We start from the raw sequence: 22,228 nt of genomic DNA on the forward strand, positions 1-22,228 counted from the left end.
GGTCAGAAGTTCTGCTGGGTTTTCTACTCTTAAGCAAGGACATCTGCTTGGCCTTTTTCTTGGACCCCCAGCCTCCTGCTTCATGCTCAGAACTGGCAAATAAAAAAAAAAAAAAAAAAAAAAGAACTGGCCAATGCACCAAAGAAAACAAACACATGTCCACTTGCCTCTGGAGCTATTTCCCTCCTCTGAGCACCTTGTACTTTCATACCCTGCTTGCCAGACTTATTCTTTTGTTCAGTTTTTCTAATGTCTTCAAAAGAGGCTTTATCTCTTTCAAGATGCTCCATAACACCCCATTAGGAATCTTCATATTTCAGGTAAAACAGCATTAAAACCACAAACAGCAATTCAGCACTTCCAAGAAGCAAGATGTGGGAGCAATAATAGTAGGAGATTTATAACTCACTTCACGTGAGAGGCAAAATGAAAAAAAAAAAAAGAGAGAGGATATGAGGAATCTAAATAACAGAATTAAATAGAACTAACAGATTTACATTGAATTCTATTTAATAGTTACAGAAAATGTTTCTTTTCAAGTCTCCGTGGGTTGTTTCCCAAAATTGTCTACATGAGTGCAAGGAGAATCTCAATAAATCTTAAACAGTAGTAACATTATAAGCAATATTCTTGGACTATCTTGTAATAAGTAGAAATTTATAACGAAAATCAAAGTAAAATTACTTTGATTAAATTCAAAGTTCTAAATTCCTTTTTTTTTTTAACTCTATGAAGAAATCTAGGCCAAAATTTCATAGCTGGAAAATAAAAATAAAAAGACTTCAGATCCAAAAACATATGGTATATGAAAAGCTGTGGCTAGATAAAAAAATATGATAGCCCTAAATCTTTGATTTGCTCTGAAAGGATAAATTAAATGAAAAATATTAGCTATTCAGGTGAATATTTTTTAAAAATAGCAAAACTTAATTTAAAAGAAGGAAGAAATAAGAAAGGTCACATAAATTAATGAAATAAAAGAAAAACATTAGAAATAATAAATACATTTTATAACTGTTTTTGTTTTTTTTTGAGAAACTATGACAATAAAGTAAAAACCTATTAGCCTAACTCTCAAAGAAAACTGGAGAAAGAACAACAACATAAAATTAGGAATGCCTGAGGGGCTCAGCAGTTGAGCGTCTGTCTTTGGCTCAGGGCGTGATCCCAGAGTCCCCGGATCGAGTTCCACATCGGGCTCCCTGCGTGAAGCCTGCTTCTCCCTCTTCCTATGTCTCTGCCTTTTTCTGTGTGTCTCTCATGAATAAATAAATAAAATCTTTATTAAAAAAAAGCAACACCCCCCCAAAAAATTAGAAATGAAGAGGCTATAATAATAAATAACAAGAATGGCAAATACTTTGCTGAAGATACTATATTCTCGTACTTCTCTGTTTCTCTTACTCACTGTTTTGCAATGCATCAGTTTACCTGTTCAACCGTGTAAATACATCCTAGAGGGATCCCTGGGTGGCTCAGCGGTTTAGCGCCTGCCTTCGGCCCAGGGCCTGGTCCTGGAGACCCGGGATCGAGTCCCACATCGGGCTCCCTGCATGGAGCCTGCTTCTCCCTCTGCCTGTGTCTCTGCCTCTTCTCTCACTGTGTCTCTCATGAATAAATAAATAAAATCTTTAAAAAAAAATTATATCCTAGATCTTCTGATCACTTCTCCCCACTTTCTTGGTGCTTCTTTTCAGCTTTCACCATCTCACCTCTACCACTTCCCTAGGCAGCCGACCTTGAATGCTCTGCTTCTTGATCCTTTCTTCACAGCCAGAAGAATTTTTTTTTAAGATTTTATTTTATCAGAGAGAGGCAGAGACATAGGCAGAGGGAGAAGCAAGCTCCATACAGGAAGCCTGGTGCAGGACTCAATCCCAGGACCCCAGCATCATGACCTGAGCCAAAGGCAGACACTTAACCACTGAGCCACCCAGATACTACTTAAAATAATGGTTAAATCATGCCATTTTCACTCACAGATCTCAACTTTGGCTTTTCCTGTCTCACAGATTAAAATGCAAAACCCATAAGATGCTACATGATCCTTTTGGCTACACTCTCTCCTACTCATGACCTTTAGCCAATTGGTCTTTTGAGCATATTTCTCATTCAATTCCTTTCTGCTTGCTTTTCCTTTTTCTGTCCTGACTCTGAGTATTGTTGAAGTAACTCATTCCCTTCTTTTTCATTCAGGCCAGAGTTTACTGACTCCCCAACTTAAAATAGTAACTAATTTCTACCTCTGTAATTCTCTATTCTCTTACCTAATTTGTTTTTTCTTTAATATTTATAATCACCTAACATAATATATATTTAAGTATTATCCTGTTCTTCTTACTAACATGTAAGTTCCAGAAGAGAAAGAAATTTGTTAGTTTTGATCACTGCTTTTTGCCTAGTATTTAGATTAATGCTTGGCACATATTAGTGCTTAATAACTATTTATTGAATAAATCAGTGAAAGATCTAATTAATAACAGGAAAGCATCCAGAAAATCCACTGAAAAGCTTTGGCAAACAGAATTTGGCGAGGTAGTTGGTTCAAAGTTAATATAGTAATCAGAAAAAAGACAAAAATAGCTAAATTTGTTTTTTAACTATCTAACTATTAATATGTAGGACTCTACTGATGGACATAAGGACTTGAAAGAGTGGAGAAATATACCTTACTCTAGGATAAACAGAATCAACGTTGTGAAGAAGTCCACTTTCCTTATTATTGTGGGTAATTAAACTGCCAGTAGGTGCATTTTGGAGTAAATGAACAAAGTTTTTAATTTTTTTTTACTGACAAATAGCCGGTTGAGAATAACAAGAAATATTCTGGAAAGAAAAAGAGTAGTGAGCTAGAACAAGTTTTATCAGATATTAAATTTGAAGTTAAGCTATCATAATCTAAAGGATAAGAGACTGGTAAAGAAATGGAGAATTGTGATTAGCTTCAAGAAACAAGATATAGATCTAGATTCATGTAGATATTTAGTAGTTGATGATGATAGCATTTAGATCAGTGAGGAAACTCAATAAAGGGGAAAATAATTTCTAACAACTTACAGTTTAAAAAGGTACTTAGTGACTTACCTCATTTCTGTACCAAAAAAAATTTCAGATAGATCTGAGATTTAGATGAAATTCAGAAATCATCCAAAGAAAGCATAGGAAGTTTTTTTATGAGCATAGAAGTCTTCTCTGTGTATGGTGAAATAATCAGGGAAGGAAAGGATGGATGATGCATGACTAGTTATAAATTTTAAACTTTTGTGTTGCAAGAATCACCATAAACAAAGTTAAAGAAAAATGAAAAAATTAGAAAAATTATTTTCAACATGTATGGCAAACAAAAGCTAGTTTTTCTTACTTTCACACAGAACTGAAAAAAAAATCATATATAAAATGGGTAAAGTGCCTCTGTAGCTATTTCATTAAAAAAAAAAGCACTAACTTCCAGCAAACACATGAAAAGATTCTTTTCATTCCTGATTTTAAAATGTTAATTAAGAAGATAGTGTGATGTACATTTAAAAATTACATAAAATTACCCAGAGGTGCCTGGGTGGCACATTTGGTTAAGCATCTGCCTTAGGCTTAGGTCATGATCCCAGAGTCCTGGGAGTGAGCCCCAAGTCTGGCTCCCCTCTGCTTCTCCCTCTCCTCTTCTTGTGCTCTCTCTCTAATAAGTAAATAAATAAAATCTTTAAAAAAATACATAAAATGACCCACCTTTTTAGAGGTAGTTTAGAAAAATCACTCAAACTTAAAGGCACATATTATTTGACCCAGAAACTTCCCTTCTAAGAATTTATCTTTCAGAAATATTCCCATAATTTTGAAAAGATATAGTGTACCAAGACTTCATTTACAAGGCGGTATACAACAGCTAACAAAAAAAGAAGCAATTTAGTATCTACCAATAAAAGCCTGTTTAAGGGAAGCCTGGGTGGATCAGTAGATTATGTGGCTGACTCTTGGTTTCAGGTCAGGTCATGATCTCAGAATAGAGATATTGAGCCCTTTGTCAGGCTCTGTGCTCAGCAAGGAGTTGGCTTGCAATTCTCTGTCTCTCCCCCCCTTTCTTTGCTCTCTCTCTCTCACACACACACACTCTCTCTCCAGTTGGAATATCATACAGGCAATAAAAGGCATGGGAAACACATGGCGGTAGCTTTGTTTTCAGCCAGCTATGAGTGAACATCTCCTGGGACAACTGGCACAAACAAGTCTGAGGACAAAAGGAAGTCTTACCATAAGAAGCAGAGGTTGGAATACGAATACCCCACACCCGCAGTCTGAGTTTGGGGAGGGAACAAGAGCTACTATGCCTAAAGGCTGCATGTGGGGAACTTCTTCTGGAGTTCCAAGGGTTGTGTGTGCAAAACAAGGCTCGTTGTTGTTGTCTACAAAGCATCCATCAATGAACTGCTTCACCAAGGCCTTGTGAATATCTATGTCATGCTCATTGACAGCATACCACCCCAACAGTGGAAGAGTCCCACTATGCACTGCCCCTGGGCCAAGCTGAGTCCTGAAGAGGGAAAAGATTTTAAACAAAAATGATCGAAGAAATGAAGAAAAAATATGATGAAAGGGCAAAGAATGTCCAAATCAGTATCTTCTGGAGGAGAAGTTCCAGCCCAGTGCATCACAAGAAGACCAGGCCAGCATGGCAGGGCAGATGGCCATGTGCTAGAAGGCAAGGAGCTGGAGTTCTAGCTGAGGAAAATCAAAGCCAGGAAGGGTAAACAAATCCTCCTCCCTCCTATCTTCACTCAGATAATAAAGGTGTTTACTGTTGTGTTTTTTTTTTTAATGACAGAACAAGCAAACCTACGCTTATTCATACATAGATAATTTCTAGAAACAAACAAGAAATCGTTAACAATGTTTGCTTCTGGAGATGGAACTGATATTCAACAGTGGAGGAATATGTTCTTCTTACTCTGTATTCCTCTATATCATTTGAAATTTTTTATGAACGTACTTATTTTGATTAATTTTTTCAAATGATCTTAAAATTATATGGCAATGCTAAGATTTAAATTTGCTCTAATATTAATTGATCATTTGTTTCCTTCATCATTATTCTTTCACTAGGAAGAAACTTATATATGTGAAAGAAGTTGGATTTAAAAATTAAAAAGTCGGATGATGTGAATAGAGAGATATATTTAAAATTACGGATTAAAGACTTAAATATAAGACCTAAAACCATGAAACTCCTAGAAAACAGGAAAAGCTCCTCGACATAAGTCTTGGCAATTATTTTTTTGGATATAACACCTATAGCATAAGTAACAAAATAAAAAATAAACAAGTGAAATTCTGTCAAAATAAAAAGTTTCTGTGCTGCCCCTCCCCCCAAAAAAATCATCATCAAAGTGCATAGACAATGGGATGCCAAAAATATTTGCAAACTGTATATCTGATAAGGGGTTAATATCCAAAACATATAAAGAACTTCTACAACCCAATAGAAAAATCAAATCATTCAGTTTAAAAATGGGCAAAAGACCTGCATAGACATTTCTCCAAAGAAGACATAAGAAAGGCAAACAGGTACCAGGAAAGATGCTCAACATCTCTGGTTATTAAGGAAATGCAAATCAAAACCACAAGATATTACCTTATGCCTGTTGGTCACTATGAAAAAGACAAGTAAATGCTGGCAAGGATGTGGAGAAAAGGAAACATTTTTGCATCGTTGATGCGATTGTAAACTGGTGCAGCTACTATGAAAAACAGAATGGAGGATCCTCAAAAAATTAGAAATAAGGCTATCATATGATCTGGTAATTCTACTTATGGGCATATGTCCAAAGGAAATGAAAACAGTAACTTGAGGGATCCCTGGGTGGCGCAGCGGTTTGGCGCCTGCCTCTGGCCCAGGGCGCGATCCTAGAGACCTGGAATCGAGTCCCACGTCGGGCTCCCGGTGCATGGAGCCTGCTTCTCCCTCTGCCTGTGTCTCTGCCTCTCTCTCTCTCTCTCTCTCTTTCTCTCTGTGACTATCATAAATAAATAAATAAAAATTAAAAAAAAAAAAAAGAAAAAGAAAACAGTAACTTGAAAAGATATCTGTACTCCCATGTTTATAGCAGTGTTATTTGCGGTAGCCAAGAAATGGAAACAACCTAAGTGTCCATTCACAGATGAATGGATAAAGAAGTTGTGGTGTTTCTGTGTGTGTCTGTGCATGTGTGTGTACAAAATTCAGCCATAAAAAATGAAAAATTCTGCCATTTGAGGCAACATGAATGGACATGGAGGGCATTATGCTAAAATGAAATAGGTCAGAAAGAGAAAGACAAATATCATATGATCTTATTTACATGTGTGATCCAAAAGCAAGCAAACAAAAAACAAAAAAACAACTCCTAGAAAAAGAGATCAGATTTGTGTTTACCAGAGGCAGGGGGTAAGAGGAGGGGAATTGGAGGAAGGTGGTCAAAAGGTATAAACTTCCAGTTAAGAGAAGTAAGTGCTCAGGTTGAAATGTATAGCATGATGACTATGGTTAACAGGTTTATGACATATGTATGTGAAAGCTACAAAGAGTAAATTCTGAGTTCTCATCACAAGGAAAAAAAAATTTTTTTTGCTTTCTCTTTTTATTGTATTTGCATGAGATGATAAATGCTAACTAAATAACTGTAGTAATCATTTCATAATATATGTAAATCAAACCAGTATGGTGTGTAGCTTAAACTTATGCAGTGAGGTATGTCAATTATATCTCAAAACTGGAAAAAATTAAACTTAAAAAAATTGTGAGGGAAGAGAATGAGATCTGCTGCTCTTGTTCAAGTTTCCACACATTGCCAGATAGTTTTTTAAACATTGGGTGTTTCCTAGGGCTCGTACACTATTGTTATGCATAAAAGCACCTTCCAAGAGCTGAACATTAGCAACTAAGGGCTTTCATGGACTAAAGGTCCAGTAAAGATCACTCTTGTTTTTACTGGAGTCAATAGCTATGAGAGAAGGTTTTACTTTATTCATTTGTTCATTTATTCAACCAATATATATTGAGTGCTTGCTTGTGCAATGTATTGGACCAGCCATTTGGTATGTAGTGCTAAATAATAATAATCATACTTACTTTTACTGAGCCATTAACCATAGCGTGCTACTAAGTACTTTACATATATTATCTCATTTATCTTACAATAATCCTGGGATGTGGATATTATATATATATAAATTTTGCTATTATATTTTTTTAACAGAAGAGGAAATCAGGGCTTAGAGAGATTGAGTAGGTCACTCAAGATTACATAGCTAATAAGCAGTAACCTTGGGGTTTGAACTGAGGGAATCTGATTCCAGAACATTTCTAAACATGTCCTGTCTTTAAAAGCACCGGTAATCTCTGCAGGAGTAGGGAACCTTGCCATTCTATCATTCCTGCATGACAGACAAAAATAGTTACCAATATTACCAGCAAGAGGGAACAAGACATATTTTTCTTGTACTCATTAAATGAGTCAACAGAATTTTTTTTTTTAATTAAGTATTTACCATATCCTTGGTACTGCTCTAAGCCCTGAGGATACGACAGTGAAAAAGATTGGTAAGATCTCTGCCCACAAGGCATTTGCATTCTAGTAGATAAGAAAGTCTAAACAAATAAAAGGCAAAAAATAAATCAACCGGGATGCCTGGGTGGCTCAGTGGTTGAGCATCTGCCTTCGGCTCAGGGTGCGATCCCCAGGTCCAGGGATCAAGTCCTGCATGGGGTTCCCTGTGGGAAGCCTGCTTCTCACTCTGCCTATGTCTCTGCCTCTCTCTGTGTGTCTTTCATGAATACATAAATAAAATCTTTTAAAAAATTAAAAAGTAAATAAATAAACCAACAAATTGAGGTAAGAAAATTTGATTACAAGAGTAGAGTAAAATAGAGGTGAGCTGTTTGTGATTAAGAATCAGAGACTCTCTGAGTAGAAGACAGTGGCCAAGATACTAACATGCACTCAGACCCATTTCCTTTCCTTTCTGGGCATAGACTTAAACAATATTTCCCAGGCTCTTTTATAAATTCATGGAGTCACTGGTATATGGGCAAGATTGGCAAACTCCTCTTTGAGACCTGGTGATAAACCTCTGCTGTGATGCTCCATACATGCCTCCTTCATCCTCCTGCTGGGCAGAGCCAATCCAGCAAAGGAATCTAAGGACTTGGAAAGTGATGAAGCCACCCTATTGAAAAGGGCCCCTGAATCCTCATTAGGAAGTCTGGCTGTGGAAACCAGCTGATCAGACTGTGTTATGATGGAGGAGTAAAACTTTTTTTAATAAGCCACTGAGATTTGGGGGTTGTTCTGGCAATAAGCACAGCAAACTGAATCTTTTTTTTTTTTTTAAGATTTATTTATTTATTTATGATAGACAGGGCGGGGTGGGCAGAGACACAGGAGGAGGGAGAAGCAAACTCCATGCCGGGAGCCTGATGTGGGACTCGATCCTGGGACTCCAGGATCGCGCCCTGGGCCAAAGGCAGGCACTAAACCGCTGAGCCACCCAGGGATCCCCCAGCAAGCTAAATCTTGAGGTATGAGAAGGTTGTAGTGTGGGAAAGAGTACTGCAGAGGAGGGAAACTACATGCGTAAAGTGTCTGAGTAAGAGAAGCAAGTATGTACAACTATCTGAAAGATGCCAGTGTGCCTACAACTTCAGTGAACGGGGTTATTGAACTGGGGGAGGGAGTCTTGTAGCCCAACCAGGCAGGGCTTTGTAGACCATGATATGAGGGACAATTTGATTCTCAATGCAATGAAAAGCCATCAGTGTGTTTCAACCAAGGGAGCATCCTGAGTCACCTAATAAAAATAATAGCCTGGGGGTACCTGGATGGCTTAGTCTGTTTAGCCTCCAATTCTTGGTCTCAGCTCCAGTTGTGATATGAGGGTCCTAGGATCTAGTTCTAAGTCAGGCTCCCTGCTAAACAGGGAGTCTGCTTGCCCTCCCTCCTCCTTCCTCTCCTTGCAGGTGCTTATGTGGTCTTTGTCTGTCTCTCAAATATAAAATAAAATAAAATAAAATAAAATAAAATAAAATAAAATAAAATAAAATAAAATAAAATAAAATAAAATAAAATAAAAAAATAAAATAAATAGTTTGGGAGTGCCTGGTTGGTTCAGTGGTCGAACGTCTGCCTTTGGCTTAGATCGTGATCCTGAGGTCCTGGGATCGAGTCTGCTTTGGGCTCCTGCAGGGAGCCTTCTCCCTCTGCCTATGTCTCTGCCTCTCTCTCTGTGTCTCTTATGAATAAATAAATATTATCTTAAAAAATGGTTTCAGTTGTTAGTGTAGAGTTAATTTGAAAGGGCAAGACTACGTATAGGAATAGGACAAGCTACATCATTTGTGAGACCCAGTGCAAAATGAAAATGGGAGGTGTTTGATCAAAAATTATTTGAAATGTCAACACTCCCAAGGGCAGAGCATTAAACAAAACACAGGTCATCACAGCAGGAATGAAGGGGATTGGGTATTCTCTCCAGATGACATGAAACTAGAAGAAACAGGGGTTCCCTGGTGAAGGGACAGTGTGGAAATGGCAGTGGGAGAGCAACCACCACTTGAAAGGGCTGCAGGGAAGGCTGAGCCTAGGATGAGACCCAGATTTTAATTAAAGCAAGGGGATGCAAAGGCTTTCATGGAAAGGATTCAGGATATAGGTCTGTTTACTGATCAAAGCATGGGACCTTCAGAGGGCACAGTGTGTTGGTAATGATGCCTGACCAAGGTATCTAATGCAGGATGATACTCAGTCCATTGAATTCCTTCGTCCTGAATTTCTTCCTTGACAGTTTATTAGGGATGAGTATGGTGATGAGAACAGCAAAGAACATGCCCTCTCAGACTACTCTCAGTTCTGTTCCTAATTAAATCCCAAGAAAGTGACTTATAATACTAATGCAGAGGAAACACTGTATTTAGGGGGTCTGATTAGTCCCCGAATCCTAGATAAGGAGCTTACCTAAGGCAACATGGGACCTCCCATGGGGTCTTAGGCTCTCATCTTATCTTCCTTTCTCAGGGCTTTGGTGGTTGGTGTCTCCTCGACTTCTGAAGAGCATGCGGTTTATTCAAAATGCAGTTTCAAATTTATTCTTAAAATGATTCTAAGCAGCCTAATTTATTAATTTATAATCTCAAAGAAACAGAACAAACTGGATTGATATTTTTTTTTGAGCCAGAATACACCTTTGAACTAAAAACTATCTCACAGTGAGAAGGCAAAGCCATACCAACGCAAAGTTAAATATGCTGTTAAAATGCGGGTGGAGGGCTATTCTGCATAGATTTAAATATTGTAATTTGCTGGGTTTGTGAGTCAGGCAGATGCAGTTCATTTTGAAGCAGCTTTTGCGTCTTTTCACATGATTTGGCTATTCTTAGATTTCTGAGTCATTCTGTCCTCCATGCTAGTCATTTTTCAATTCCATATTCTCTATTCATGAGGGAGACAACATTAACCAGTACAAATTTGGCTATGTGGCTTACTTCTTTGAACAAACAGGCTATATATTCATTCCTATTCTTAGTGCAATACCTTGGGACAAGTTGAATGTAAATAAAATATTTGGGGAATGCACTCTCACACTGTAGAGTTTCTGGTAAGAGGTGCCAGGAAACCTTGGCATGCATATTATTGCATAATTGTTTTGATTCAATTTGATTGTCCTCTTAATGACTGAAATCCCAAAGCAGTAGGAATACTTAGGAAAGAACAGAAATGTGGATAACATGCGATGAGCCAAAAGATCTTGCCAATGTTTCATCCAACAGAAGCAGCATATCTTAGAGAGTAATGTAGGAGGTATATTGATATCTCCTAGAATAAATTTACTGGTAATGAAATTCCTTTGACAAATGGAAGATAGTAATAAATTCTTCATCCAAGGTGTCATTATGGGAGCTCAGAAGTGTAGGTATGAATAGGACTATAACGGGACTGGGGGTAAAATTTGAAATTCCATCTTCATTGGTTGGGGAATATAGCAGAGGAAGAGGGAGAGAATACTCTAGATGAGAGAAGGATTCCTGGTGTTTTACCATATTTTTCATGCCCACCTAATGGAAGTGTCTGCTAAATTGCAGCTCCTTGAGAATAAAAGCTGTGTTTCCTCATCCTTGTGTTGCCATTGCCCCAAAGAAAACCTGGGACATAATGGACACCCAATAACTATTTGCTGAACTGTAAGAAACTTCTGCAGCAGGGTAAAGCAGGCCCACACTTACCCTGCCACTATATTGTTATAGGGGCACCACTATGTTTTTCGAACCATCTCCTTACCCTCTAGCCAGCTTTTAGCCCTTAGTCTCAGCAACCACTCTGAGAATTTCAGTGGAAGCAAAGAATTGACTCTGTCCCACTTTTCACCTCTCATTCTATTTTTTTGTTTCTTTTTCCATCAGGAAAGTTTAGGGAACCATGTATGCCTCAAGTGCAGAAGAATCCCAGTTCTAAATAGGTGACCTCCTAGGTCGAGAAGCATTAGGCTCTGATATGACTTGTCTGCTAAGGGCTATTAGTCTAACTTAGACCCCAGGCCAGCTTCTTGGTCCTCAAAAATTAGAACTAAATTGAGAGAATTCCTGACACCCTCATTGAACGAATAGATATTAATGACCAAGAGGCAGCATGGGTAGGCAATTTTGTGAAGCCTTGTACCAATATGTGCTACTACTGAGAAGTCAGCTGTTATAAGTCATAGGGAAATGCATATTGCATGCTTTTATGCATGTTTGAGATCAGTTTCCTTAGTACCTAATGCCATTGTTCCCCCACAGGAAGCCAGAAGAAAGAAGTACCATACATATCGTAGGAGAGAATTCCAAGAAAAAAAGGAATGGTATGTTGAGTCTTAGGCCACAAAACGCGGAACTGAAATTCAGAAGAGTATCCATTGGAGCTAGTAATTAGGTCAATGACATTCTCAGCAGGAGAGAATTCAATATGCTGCTGGGAAGAGACGCCAGTATCCCAATGATTGTGAGGTCAGGAAGTAGAAGCTGAGGGTAGGTTATGTTTACAAGGAGCTTGACCAAGAAAAGGGAAGGAGAGAGAAGAATTAGGGCTCTAGAAGGATTTGGGATAGGTAATGAAAGGGTTTTTTAGATAGGGCCGATCTGCATGTGTTTAAAAGCTGTAAAAAGAGATTCATTTTGGGCTAAGTCCATATGTGGATAAATAGAGGCCAGCTAAGGCCAGGCCATGAGGTGAGTGCAAGAACTAGGAAGCAGCCAGTAGGGTGAGGGATGGGTAGGGCTGGCCTCTGGGCTGCAGAACAGAGGAAAGAGTCCTCTGAGACGAGAGAAAATCAAATGCAGGCAGATTTTTCAACTTTAATGAATCTAAAGGAGACTCCTGGTTTAAGGCAGTAAGATAAAAACAGAGTAAATAAAGCAGTCATGAAAAGCACTGAAGCAAGCTGTAGGAAGTAGATCCTGGAGAAATTGCCTAGGCATTGGGAACATAGCCGCCACTCTTGTAGAGCTTCTGTCGCACTGCAGAGAGGGAACAATTAAGGGTGCCAATCTGACTGGGTAAATAAAGATGTTGATACTGGAGAAAGAGTCTGTAACAGATAAAACAAGGTCCCTGAGGACATGAGGTTGGTTGGCATCCTGATCGCAGGTTGAGTAAATAATTTTGTTAACATCATGCAAACCATACATGAGATTCTGAGCCAAGAAGGAAAGTTGGCTTGAAGGTATTTTGTATGGGCATAGATACCTGGACCTAGGGGGGAAATTCTGTTTGCTTCTAGTGTCTGAGGGAAAACATACATATGTGTATTTAAAAGTTTGCATATTGTGTGTTTTAACAATCTTCAGTGTTCTTAAACTTTCCAAATACTATGGCCAAACAGACATCGTAAAATATTTGTGTTTAAATAGACTTTAGTAGTTTTTACATGGTTATTATTCTTTCCAACTGAAAAGATATTTCTTAGCCTAGTTTCCTCAGTACCAGTCCTCCAAAGTGCTCCTCTTAATTTCCATTTAATGAAAATCTCTACATTTATGGGCTTGTATTTTCTTTGGATTTAAGTTAATCCTTCAAGAGAAGCGTTAACTCTCTCAAGCTACTGGAACTCTGCTTTCTGGAACCGTTATGTTTACTATTGGAGAGTGACTTTGGCACCAAGGAAGACTTGGCTCAATACATTTTTTCAACAAAATTACTAATATAATAAATTTTGAATCAGAATATTTGAAATAAAAATATAGATTTAGTAAATGATTCACTATTTAAAGACAGGATAACTGTGTTCATGATTTATATTTTATTATTTGCAAGAGCTTTATTGTGCCTGTTCATAGTCACTGGTTCCATGAAATCCAGTTTTATTTAACATCAAAATCTAGTATAATGATGAAACTACCTGGTTTGCTGAAATGAAATATCTAGATTCAGAAAGAAAATAACTGAGCAGGAAGGACAAAACTCACACTAAGGATCATTTTCTTTTCATGTCCTTTTTGGATTAGAAATATTTTTAAAAAGGAACAAACTTTTTCTTAGAAACTAACTAGAGAGTTAGTTTCTAAGAAGCAACACAATGCAATAGTGTCATTTGCATTGAATAGCTGGTTATTAGATGCTCATGTACTTCAAGTGTTGGTTTTTGGGAAATAGTAACTTATTAGGTGAAGCTAATAGTGTAAAATAGTTAATCAGACTTTGAAATTAGCACTCCAAAAGCACAAAGGTTTAGTCAAAAAATTTTTTTGAAACTTCTAAATGTCTCCCATATTTACCAATGCTGTTCTACTTTTTGTCTCTCAAGAGTTGCATAACGGGTTTTCCTTACTTTGTAAACTTTGACATACACATGTATAGACAATATATTATATATTTATTTTATTCTCTTTCCAAATGTATTTTTATTACTTGAAGTTTAAATTAAACATCTGAAAGAGATAAATAGTTTATGATTTGGATTTTGAAAACAAAATGCTGCTCTTTGACTTTTTGACATTTGCTAATTACACTGATAACTTGGAGAGTGAGTGGAGAATTCCTATTTTATTCATTCACGTAATGGATGATATCTGATTTATGTTTCATGCTAGATCAAAACTCCAGAATCTTACACTGATTCCCACATATATCATATCAATATCAATATAATCACACTGTCTTATAATAATAACAATAAAAGAATCATTTATAAGGACATTTTAGAAAACCAGCAAGCTATAAAATCTATTTGATTGAGAGGCACCTTGGTACCTCAGTCAGTTAAACATCTAATTCTTGATTTCAGCTCAGGTCATGATCTCAAGGTTCTGGGATTGGGCCCCATGTGGGGCTCTGTGCTTAGCTGGGAGTCTGCTTGAGGATTCTCTCCCTCTTCCTTTGCCCCTCCCCCAACTCACTCTCTCTCTAAAATAAATACATCTTTAAATAAATCTACTTAATTGAAGCACACTGTGAACTATGTTTATCATGCCACTGAATTAACCAAAGTGCCAAAAATTTATAGATTAAGAACTGCTAGGCCCGATTCTCTATTTCCAGTCAGAATGAAACTAAGAATATGCTTTTACAGATGTGAAGTGCACAAGAACTCACTCTCTCCCTCTCCCTTATCCTCTTCTCCATTTATCTCCAAGCAGAAAATTATCTAGTGGGCACTAGTCATCTATGTAGCTGTTTAGAGAAAGATGCCTATTGACTTCAAAAGGATCAGAGGTAAAACCTTCCTCTGGAGGAGAGAAACACCAAACATGTAAACGGGGTAAGCTCTATCTGGATGGACTTACTGTCTCAGTCAACAATTTCAATGACCAATTTGGTATCTATTATACATTTAACTCTGTGCCAAGTATCACAGTGTATGTAAGAATTATAAGCTAATTTACTGACCATATTTTGCTATTTATTTGGACAGATAAATGTGATAGGATGATGTGCAAATAAATGATATATTTCCCATTCTTCTCCTTCTCATTTGTATACTTTGGACCTGTGATGCACCTCATTCTAGCTAGATAGACACTGTCCAAAAAGAGGCTCTCACTGAGGAGCTGTAAGATGGTAAAATATTGGGAGAAGTGATTGTGCAGACACAGCTGTCTACCCTACCACCGTACAAGCTAAGATTGCTAAACTACGCAGGAGGAGAGAATTGGTGAGGAAAGGAGAACCGGAGGTCTTAGAAAAAATTGACAAAAGGACTATTATGATATATCTTATTAAACTTAGGAATGTAAATCTGAGAGTAGAGAGGTTGAATGCCTCTGTCTAGTGGCACATTGGGAAGTAGTATCATCACAGATGTGTCTTTGCCATGTAAATGCCAATAATAGTGAAGAGGGCTGTTTGGAGAATCTCAATGGCAGGGTGGACTAAAGATAGCTGGGTAAGGGAGGCAGTTCTGATCTCACCTGGGGTTAGCTCTGCAACACCAGTCATCAGGTGGCTTGATTGGGGAGGAGAGGGTGTCTAAGGTCACCTCGATCACATGTCTGGAGACTTAGTGTTGGCCATTGCCCATGATCAATGATCAGTGAAATCTCTCATCTTTCAGTAGTTGCTTCCAGGTTGCCTCAAAAGGCAGGGTTATTTTCCGAGAGTGTGAAGGAAACGCTAAAAGCCTTCTTGAGAATTAGGCCCTGGAACTCATACAACACCACTTCTATTACATTTTATGAGTCAAGGCAAGTCAAAAGGTGAGAGCTTAGCTTCAAGGAGTGGAAAATATGTTCCACTATTTAATGGGAGGAACTGCAAAGTATTTGTGGTCATATTTAATCTACCACAGTCCACATTCTAGCTACAATTATTTACATTATTTGATATGCAAAATCTGCTCATCTCTTTGGAATGTTGAGACCTGTGCTATGCAACGCATTGGGCATATGCCATATGTGGCTATTGAACAATTAAAATGTGGTGGGTACAAACTGAGATGTGCTATTGTTTAAAATACACACAGAAGGGGCACCTAGGTGCTTCAATCAGTTGAGCGACTGATTCTTGATTTCGGCTCAGGTGATGATCTTATGTGGGATCGAGCCTTGCCTCAGGCTCCCACTCTGTGGGGAATCTGCTTGAGATTCTCTCCCTCAGCCCTTCCCCTCACTTGTGCTCTCTTGTGTGATCTATCTCTCTCACAAATAAATAAGTAAACCTTTTAAAAAAATACACACGGGATTTCACAGACTTAGAAAGAATGTAAAATATCTCTGTGATATTTTTTCCAGTTTCATGAAGATTTAATTGACATATGACATTTTGGATGTTTGAGGTGTACCACATGATGATTTTGTAAATGTATATATTGTGAAATGATTACCACAGTAAGGTTAGTTAACACATCCATCACCTCCTATAGTTACCATTTGTGTGTCTGTGACTGTGCTTGTGTGTGTTCAGAACCTCTAAGATCTCTTTCAGCAAATTTCAATTATACAATGTAGGAATGTTAACTATAGTTACCATGCTGTTCATTACATCCCCAGAACTTATTCATCTTGTAACTGGAAGTTTGTACCCTGTGGCCACCTTGACCCATTTCTCCTTACTCCACTCCTCCAAGCCTACTTTGGGCAGCCACAGTTCTGTTGTTTCAGTGTTTTATTCCATAAAGAAGTGAGATCATACAGTATTTGTCTTGGTCTGAGTTATTTAATGTAGCATAATGCCCTCAAGGTATATCCATAGTATTGGAAATGGCAGGATTTCCTTCCTTTTTATGGCTGAGTAATATCCCATACATACACACTCACACCACATTTTCTTTATTTATTCATGTGCTGATGAGCACTTAGGTGATTCTTACATCTTGGCTATTGTAAATAATGCTGTGATGGGCATGGGGTGCAGGTATCTTTTCAAAACAGCAAAAATGCTTCCTTCAGATATATACCCAGAATGGGATTGCTGGATCATATGGTAGTTCTATTTTTTTTCTTTTTTCTTTTTTTTTAGGAACTTCCATTCTGTTTTCCACAGTGGCTATGCCAGTTTACATTCCCATCAGCAGTGCACTTTTTTTCCATATCCTTGCCAGCACTTATGTCTTATCTGTTGACAAGAGCCATTTTAACAGGGGTGAGAGGATATTGCATGGTTTTGATTTGCATTTCTGTAATGATTAGTCATGTTAAGCATATTTTCAAGTGCCTGTTGGGCATTTAAATATCTTCTTTGGAAAATTGTTCAAGCCCTTTGCCCATTTTTAAGTTATTTGTTTTTATATTTTTGCTATTGAGTTGAATCCTTTATATATTTGGATATTAACCCCTTTTTGGATGTATAGTTTATGAATATTTTTCTCCCATTTCTTAGGTTGCCTTTTCGTTTTATTGATCATTTCTTTCGCTTTGCAGAAACTTTTAGTTTGATGCAGCCCCACTTGCTTATTTTCTTTTGTTGCTTGTGCTTTTGGTGTCATGTCCAAAAAATTATTGGTAAGGCCAATGTCAAGGAACTTTCTTCTATGTTTTCTCCTATGAGTTTTGTGATTTCATGTCTTACATATAAGTTTTTATTCCATTAAAGTTAATTTTTGTGAGCAGTGTAAGATAGGGGTTCAGTCTCATTCTTTAGCATGTGAATATCTAGTTTTTCCCCCACCATTTATTGAAATTATCTTTTCTCCATTGTGTATTCTTGGCTCTCTTGTCAAATATTAGTTGACTATATATATATATACATGGGTTTTTTTTCTGGGCTCTTCCACTGGTCTATATGTCCATTTTTGTGCTGATAACATACTGTTTTGATTTACTATAGCTTTGTAATATAGTTTGAAATCAGGAAGTGTGTTGCTTCCAGTATTGTTCCTCTTTCTCAGGATTGCTTCGGCTATTCTGAGCTTCATGTGGTTCCATGTGAATTTTAGAACTGTGTTTTTTCTTTATGTGAAAATATGCCATTGAAACCATAATGGAGATAGCATTGAATCTATACATGGCTTTGGTTCGTATGGATGTTTTAACAGTATATATTTTAACAAAGATTTATTTTGTTCTATTTGTGTCTTCCTCAATCTCTTTCATCAAAGTTTTATAGTTTTCAGTGTACAGATCTTTCACTTCCCTGCTTACATTTATTTCTATGTATTTTATTGTTTAGATGCTATTGTAAATGGGATTTTTTTCTTTCTTTTTCAGTAGTTTATTGTTAGTGTATAGACAGAACTGATTTTTGATTTTGAGTTCTGCAATGATACAGTTTTTTGGTGGAGTCTTTAGAATTATCTCTATCTCTTTCTGTTTGTATACATATTGAAAATTATATAATTCTCTCTATATTCTCATATATATGATGATGTCATCTGCAATAAGATGCTTTTGATTTTTTTTCTTTCAATTTTGGTGCCATTTATTTCTTTGCTTTGTCTAATTGCTCTGGCTAGGACTTCTAGTTCTACAGTGAATAGGAGTGGTGGAAGTAGGCACCTTGTCTCATTCCTGATATTAGAGGGAAAACTTTCAACCTTTCATCACTGAGTGTGATGTTAGCAATGGGCTTATCATATAGGACTTTTATTTTATTAAAATTTGTTCCTTCTATACCCAATTTGTTAAGATATTTGTCATGAATGGATATTGAATTTTGTCAATTGCTTTCCCTACATCATTTGAGATAATTATGTGATTTTTATTATTCATTCTGTTACTGTGATGTATCACATTTATTGATTTGCATATGTTAAACCATCCTTCTATTCCAGGTATGAATCCCACTTGATCATGGCATATGATCTTTTTAACGTGCTGTTGAATGTGATTTGATAGTTTGGGATTTTTTTGAGAATTTTTGCATCAATATTCACTAACAATATTGGTCTATAGTTTTCTTATAGTGTTCTTATATGGTTTGGAATCAGGGTATTAGTGTTGAATCATAAAATTAGTTTGGGAATGTTCCCTGCACCTCAACATTTTGGAAGAATTTGAGAAGAATTGGCATTAATTCTTCCTTAAATGTTTGGCTAAATTCACCAGTGAAACCATCTGATTTTTTTTTAATTGGGAAGGCTTTGATTACTTATTTAATCTTCTTGTACACTATTGACCTGTTCAGATTTTCTGTTTCTTTCTGATTCATTGATAGGTTTTATCAAATTCCTATTTCTAGGAATTTGTCTATTTCTTCTAGGTTGTACACTTTGTTGGTGTACATAGTTGTTCATAGTAGCCTCTTATGATTCATTGTATTTCTGTGGTATCAGTTATAACATCTCCCCTTTCATTTATAATTTTATTTGAGTTTTGTCTCTTTCTTGACTAGTCTAGCTAAAGGTTTTTCAATTTGATTTCTCTTTTCAAAGAACCAATTCTTAGTTTTGTTAGTCTTTTTTATTGTTTTCCTATCCTCTATTTCAATAATCTCTGTTCTAATTTTATTATTTTCTTCTTTCTGCTAATTTTGTACTTTGTTCTTCTTTCTCTAGTTTCTTGAGATGTAAAATTAGGTCATTTATTCGAGAGCTTTCTTTTTTGTGTATGATGTGTATATATCTTTATTGGCATAGTCTTTCAGTTTTGACAATTTAATCATAATGTGCCTTGGTATAGCCCTTTTGGAGTTTCTTTTGGAATCCTTTGGGCCTCATGAATCTGGATGTCCGTCTCTCTCTCTCCCCAAGTTTGGGAAGTTTTCAGCTATTATTCCTTTAAATATACATTTTGTCCCTTTCTCTTCCTTTTCTCCTTCTGGAAGTCACATAATGCATATAGTGCTTTTTAAAATGGTATCCCAAAGGGGTATTGTAGGCTTTCTTCACTCTTTTTTTTTTCTTGTCTCTGGATAATTTTTTTAAAATATTTGATTTATTTATTCATGAAAGACACAGAGAGAGAGAGGGAGAGAGAGAGAGAGGCAGAGACACAGGCAGAGGGAGAAGCAGGCTCCACACAGGGAGCTCGAAGTGGAACTCGATCCAGGGACCCCAAGACCATGCCCTGGACCAAAGGCAGGTGCCAAGCCTCCAAGCCACCCAGGGATACCCTCTCTGGATAATTTTAAATGACCTATTTTCTTGTTCATTATTTGTTTGTTCTTCTATTTGGTTGATTCTGCTGATGAAACTATCTTTTGAATTCTGTAGTTCAGCATTTGTATTCTTTGGCTCTAAGATTTTATTGTTTGTTTCGTGGCTCCTGTTTCTTTGTTGAGCTTCTTATTTTGTTCATGCATTTTTGTCTCCTAATTTTGTTTAGTTGTCTCTGTGTTCACTGAACTTCTTTAGGAGGATTGTTCTAAAGTCTTAGACATTTCATAGATCTGCATTTTTTAGGGTCTATTATTGGAGTTTTATTACTTTTCTTCGGTGGTGTCATGTTTATTTGATTCTTTGTGATCCTTGATTCTGTGCTTTGGTATCTGCATGTTTGAGTAAGTTGTCTCTTCTTCCAGACTTGACAAGTTCACGTTGGCAGGGGAAAACCTTCGCCAGTGAGCTCAGCTTGATTACTGAACAGGTTAGCTGGTACTATCCTTGGGCAGGTAGGGCTTGCTATTGGGGTTTTTATTTGGGTAAGGCGACTGCCCGTGATCTGAGGTTGGGATGGAGGTGCAACTGACTGGACTCTGTGTTCAAGCAGTGCCAGTGGGTGGGCTCCCCTACTGGTCAAGGCTGCTATCTATTCTCTGCAATCAAGTGGGGCCACTAGGTGGACTCTGCAATTACTTCTGATCAGGTAAGGTCACAGCCTGTGTTCCCTGGCAGAGTGGTACCACTGGTTGGACTCCACAACTGGACAGGTTTACGGGCCACGCTTAACAATTGCTCCTGGTCAGATGGGTTTTCATGCTGTGCTTCCCTACCAAGATGGTGCTACTGACTGGACACTCAGGGCTTCAGGCAGAGCTTCACAGTTGGATGAAGCCTCCCTGTGATCAGGCAGGGCCATAGGCTATGCCCTGAAGTTAGGCAGGGCTATAAGTTGAACTTTGCCATCCAGTAAGCCACTAGCAAGACTCCACTGTAAGGCAAGGTTGCTGGCTGGGCTCTCTGGTCAAAAGGGGGCTCCAGCTGTGACTCATGGTTGAGTGGAGAGAGAGACAGTGCTCTGTGGTCAGATAGAGTTGCTTTCCATGTTTCCTTGTCAGTGGCTATGTTCTGCAGTTGGGCAAGGTTACTGGTTGAGCTCCCTGCCTTGGTGAGACCACAGGCTATGTTTAGCAATAAGTCAGGGCCATAGACTAGGTTCTGCATTACCCAGGGTCATCGTTCAGGCTCTTTGGTTATGTAGGGCCAGGGGCTATACTTAGTAGTTGGACAGGACTGCTAGTTTGGTTCTCTGCCCAAGTATGGCTGTACAATGGGCTCCATGGTTGCCTGGGTTCTTTGGCTGGGCTTCCTGGTTAGGCAAGACTGCCTAATTCACTAATTCACTAATTCACTGCCTAATTCACTAAAGGCAAGACTGCCTTTAGTTCACTAATTCTTTTTCAATCATAGCTAATTCCTATTACCAATTCATAATTTCATGTTACATTTTTCAGTTAATGAATTTTTATTCAGTTTTGTCTCATATCTGCCATGTCACTTTTTTTTTTTTTTGAGAGAGAGAGAGAGAGAGCACATGCATGTGAGCAGGGGAGGGAAGGTCAGAGGGAAAGGGAGAGAGAGAATCTTAAGCAGGCTCCATGCTGAGCATGGACTCCCCCCCACCTCAGTGTGGGGCTCGATCTTGTGACCCTGAGATCATGATCTGAGCTGAAATCAAGAGCTGGACGCTTAATGAACTAAGTCATCCAGGTGCTCTCTGCCATGTCATGTTTTATATTTTCTACTCCCCTACCCAAAATGTTAAACTTGGTGTTCACTTTTGTGGGCATTTTAAATACAATTGTTTTATCATTTGAGTTTGAGGATTCCATTAAGTTATGTTGTTTGTTTTGCTTCTTTTTTGTGTTTTGCTTCTTTTTTTAATTTAAAAAGACATATGCACCCCCAGGTTTATTATGCATTATTTACAATGGCCAAGACATGGAAATAACAAATGTACATTGATGAGTGAATGGATAAAGAAGCTAATATTTTTATATAATAGAATATTATTCAGCCATAAAAATAATATCTTGCTATTTGGACAACTTAGGACTTGAGGACTATATGCTAAATGAAATGTCAGAATAAGATAAATACTGTATGACTCTACTTATATGTAGAGTCTAAAAAAAAATAAAGAAATGAGCTTATCGATATACAGGACAGATTTGTAGTTGCCTGAAGGGGGATGTGAGGGAAT

The 22,228-nt window shown here is 37.6% G+C and overlaps 1 pseudogene; it reads left to right on the forward strand.

Moving 5' to 3' along the window:
- Positions 1–1,349: 1,349 nt before the first annotated feature.
- On the forward strand, positions 1,350–20,870 carry LOC121480136 (annotated as a pseudogene).
- Positions 20,871–22,228: the final 1,358 nt, after the last annotated feature.

The sequence above is a fragment of the Vulpes lagopus genome, chromosome 21, assembly GCF_018345385.1.
Source record: "Vulpes lagopus strain Blue_001 chromosome 21, ASM1834538v1, whole genome shotgun sequence".
Lineage (NCBI taxonomy): Eukaryota > Metazoa > Chordata > Mammalia > Carnivora > Canidae > Vulpes > Vulpes lagopus.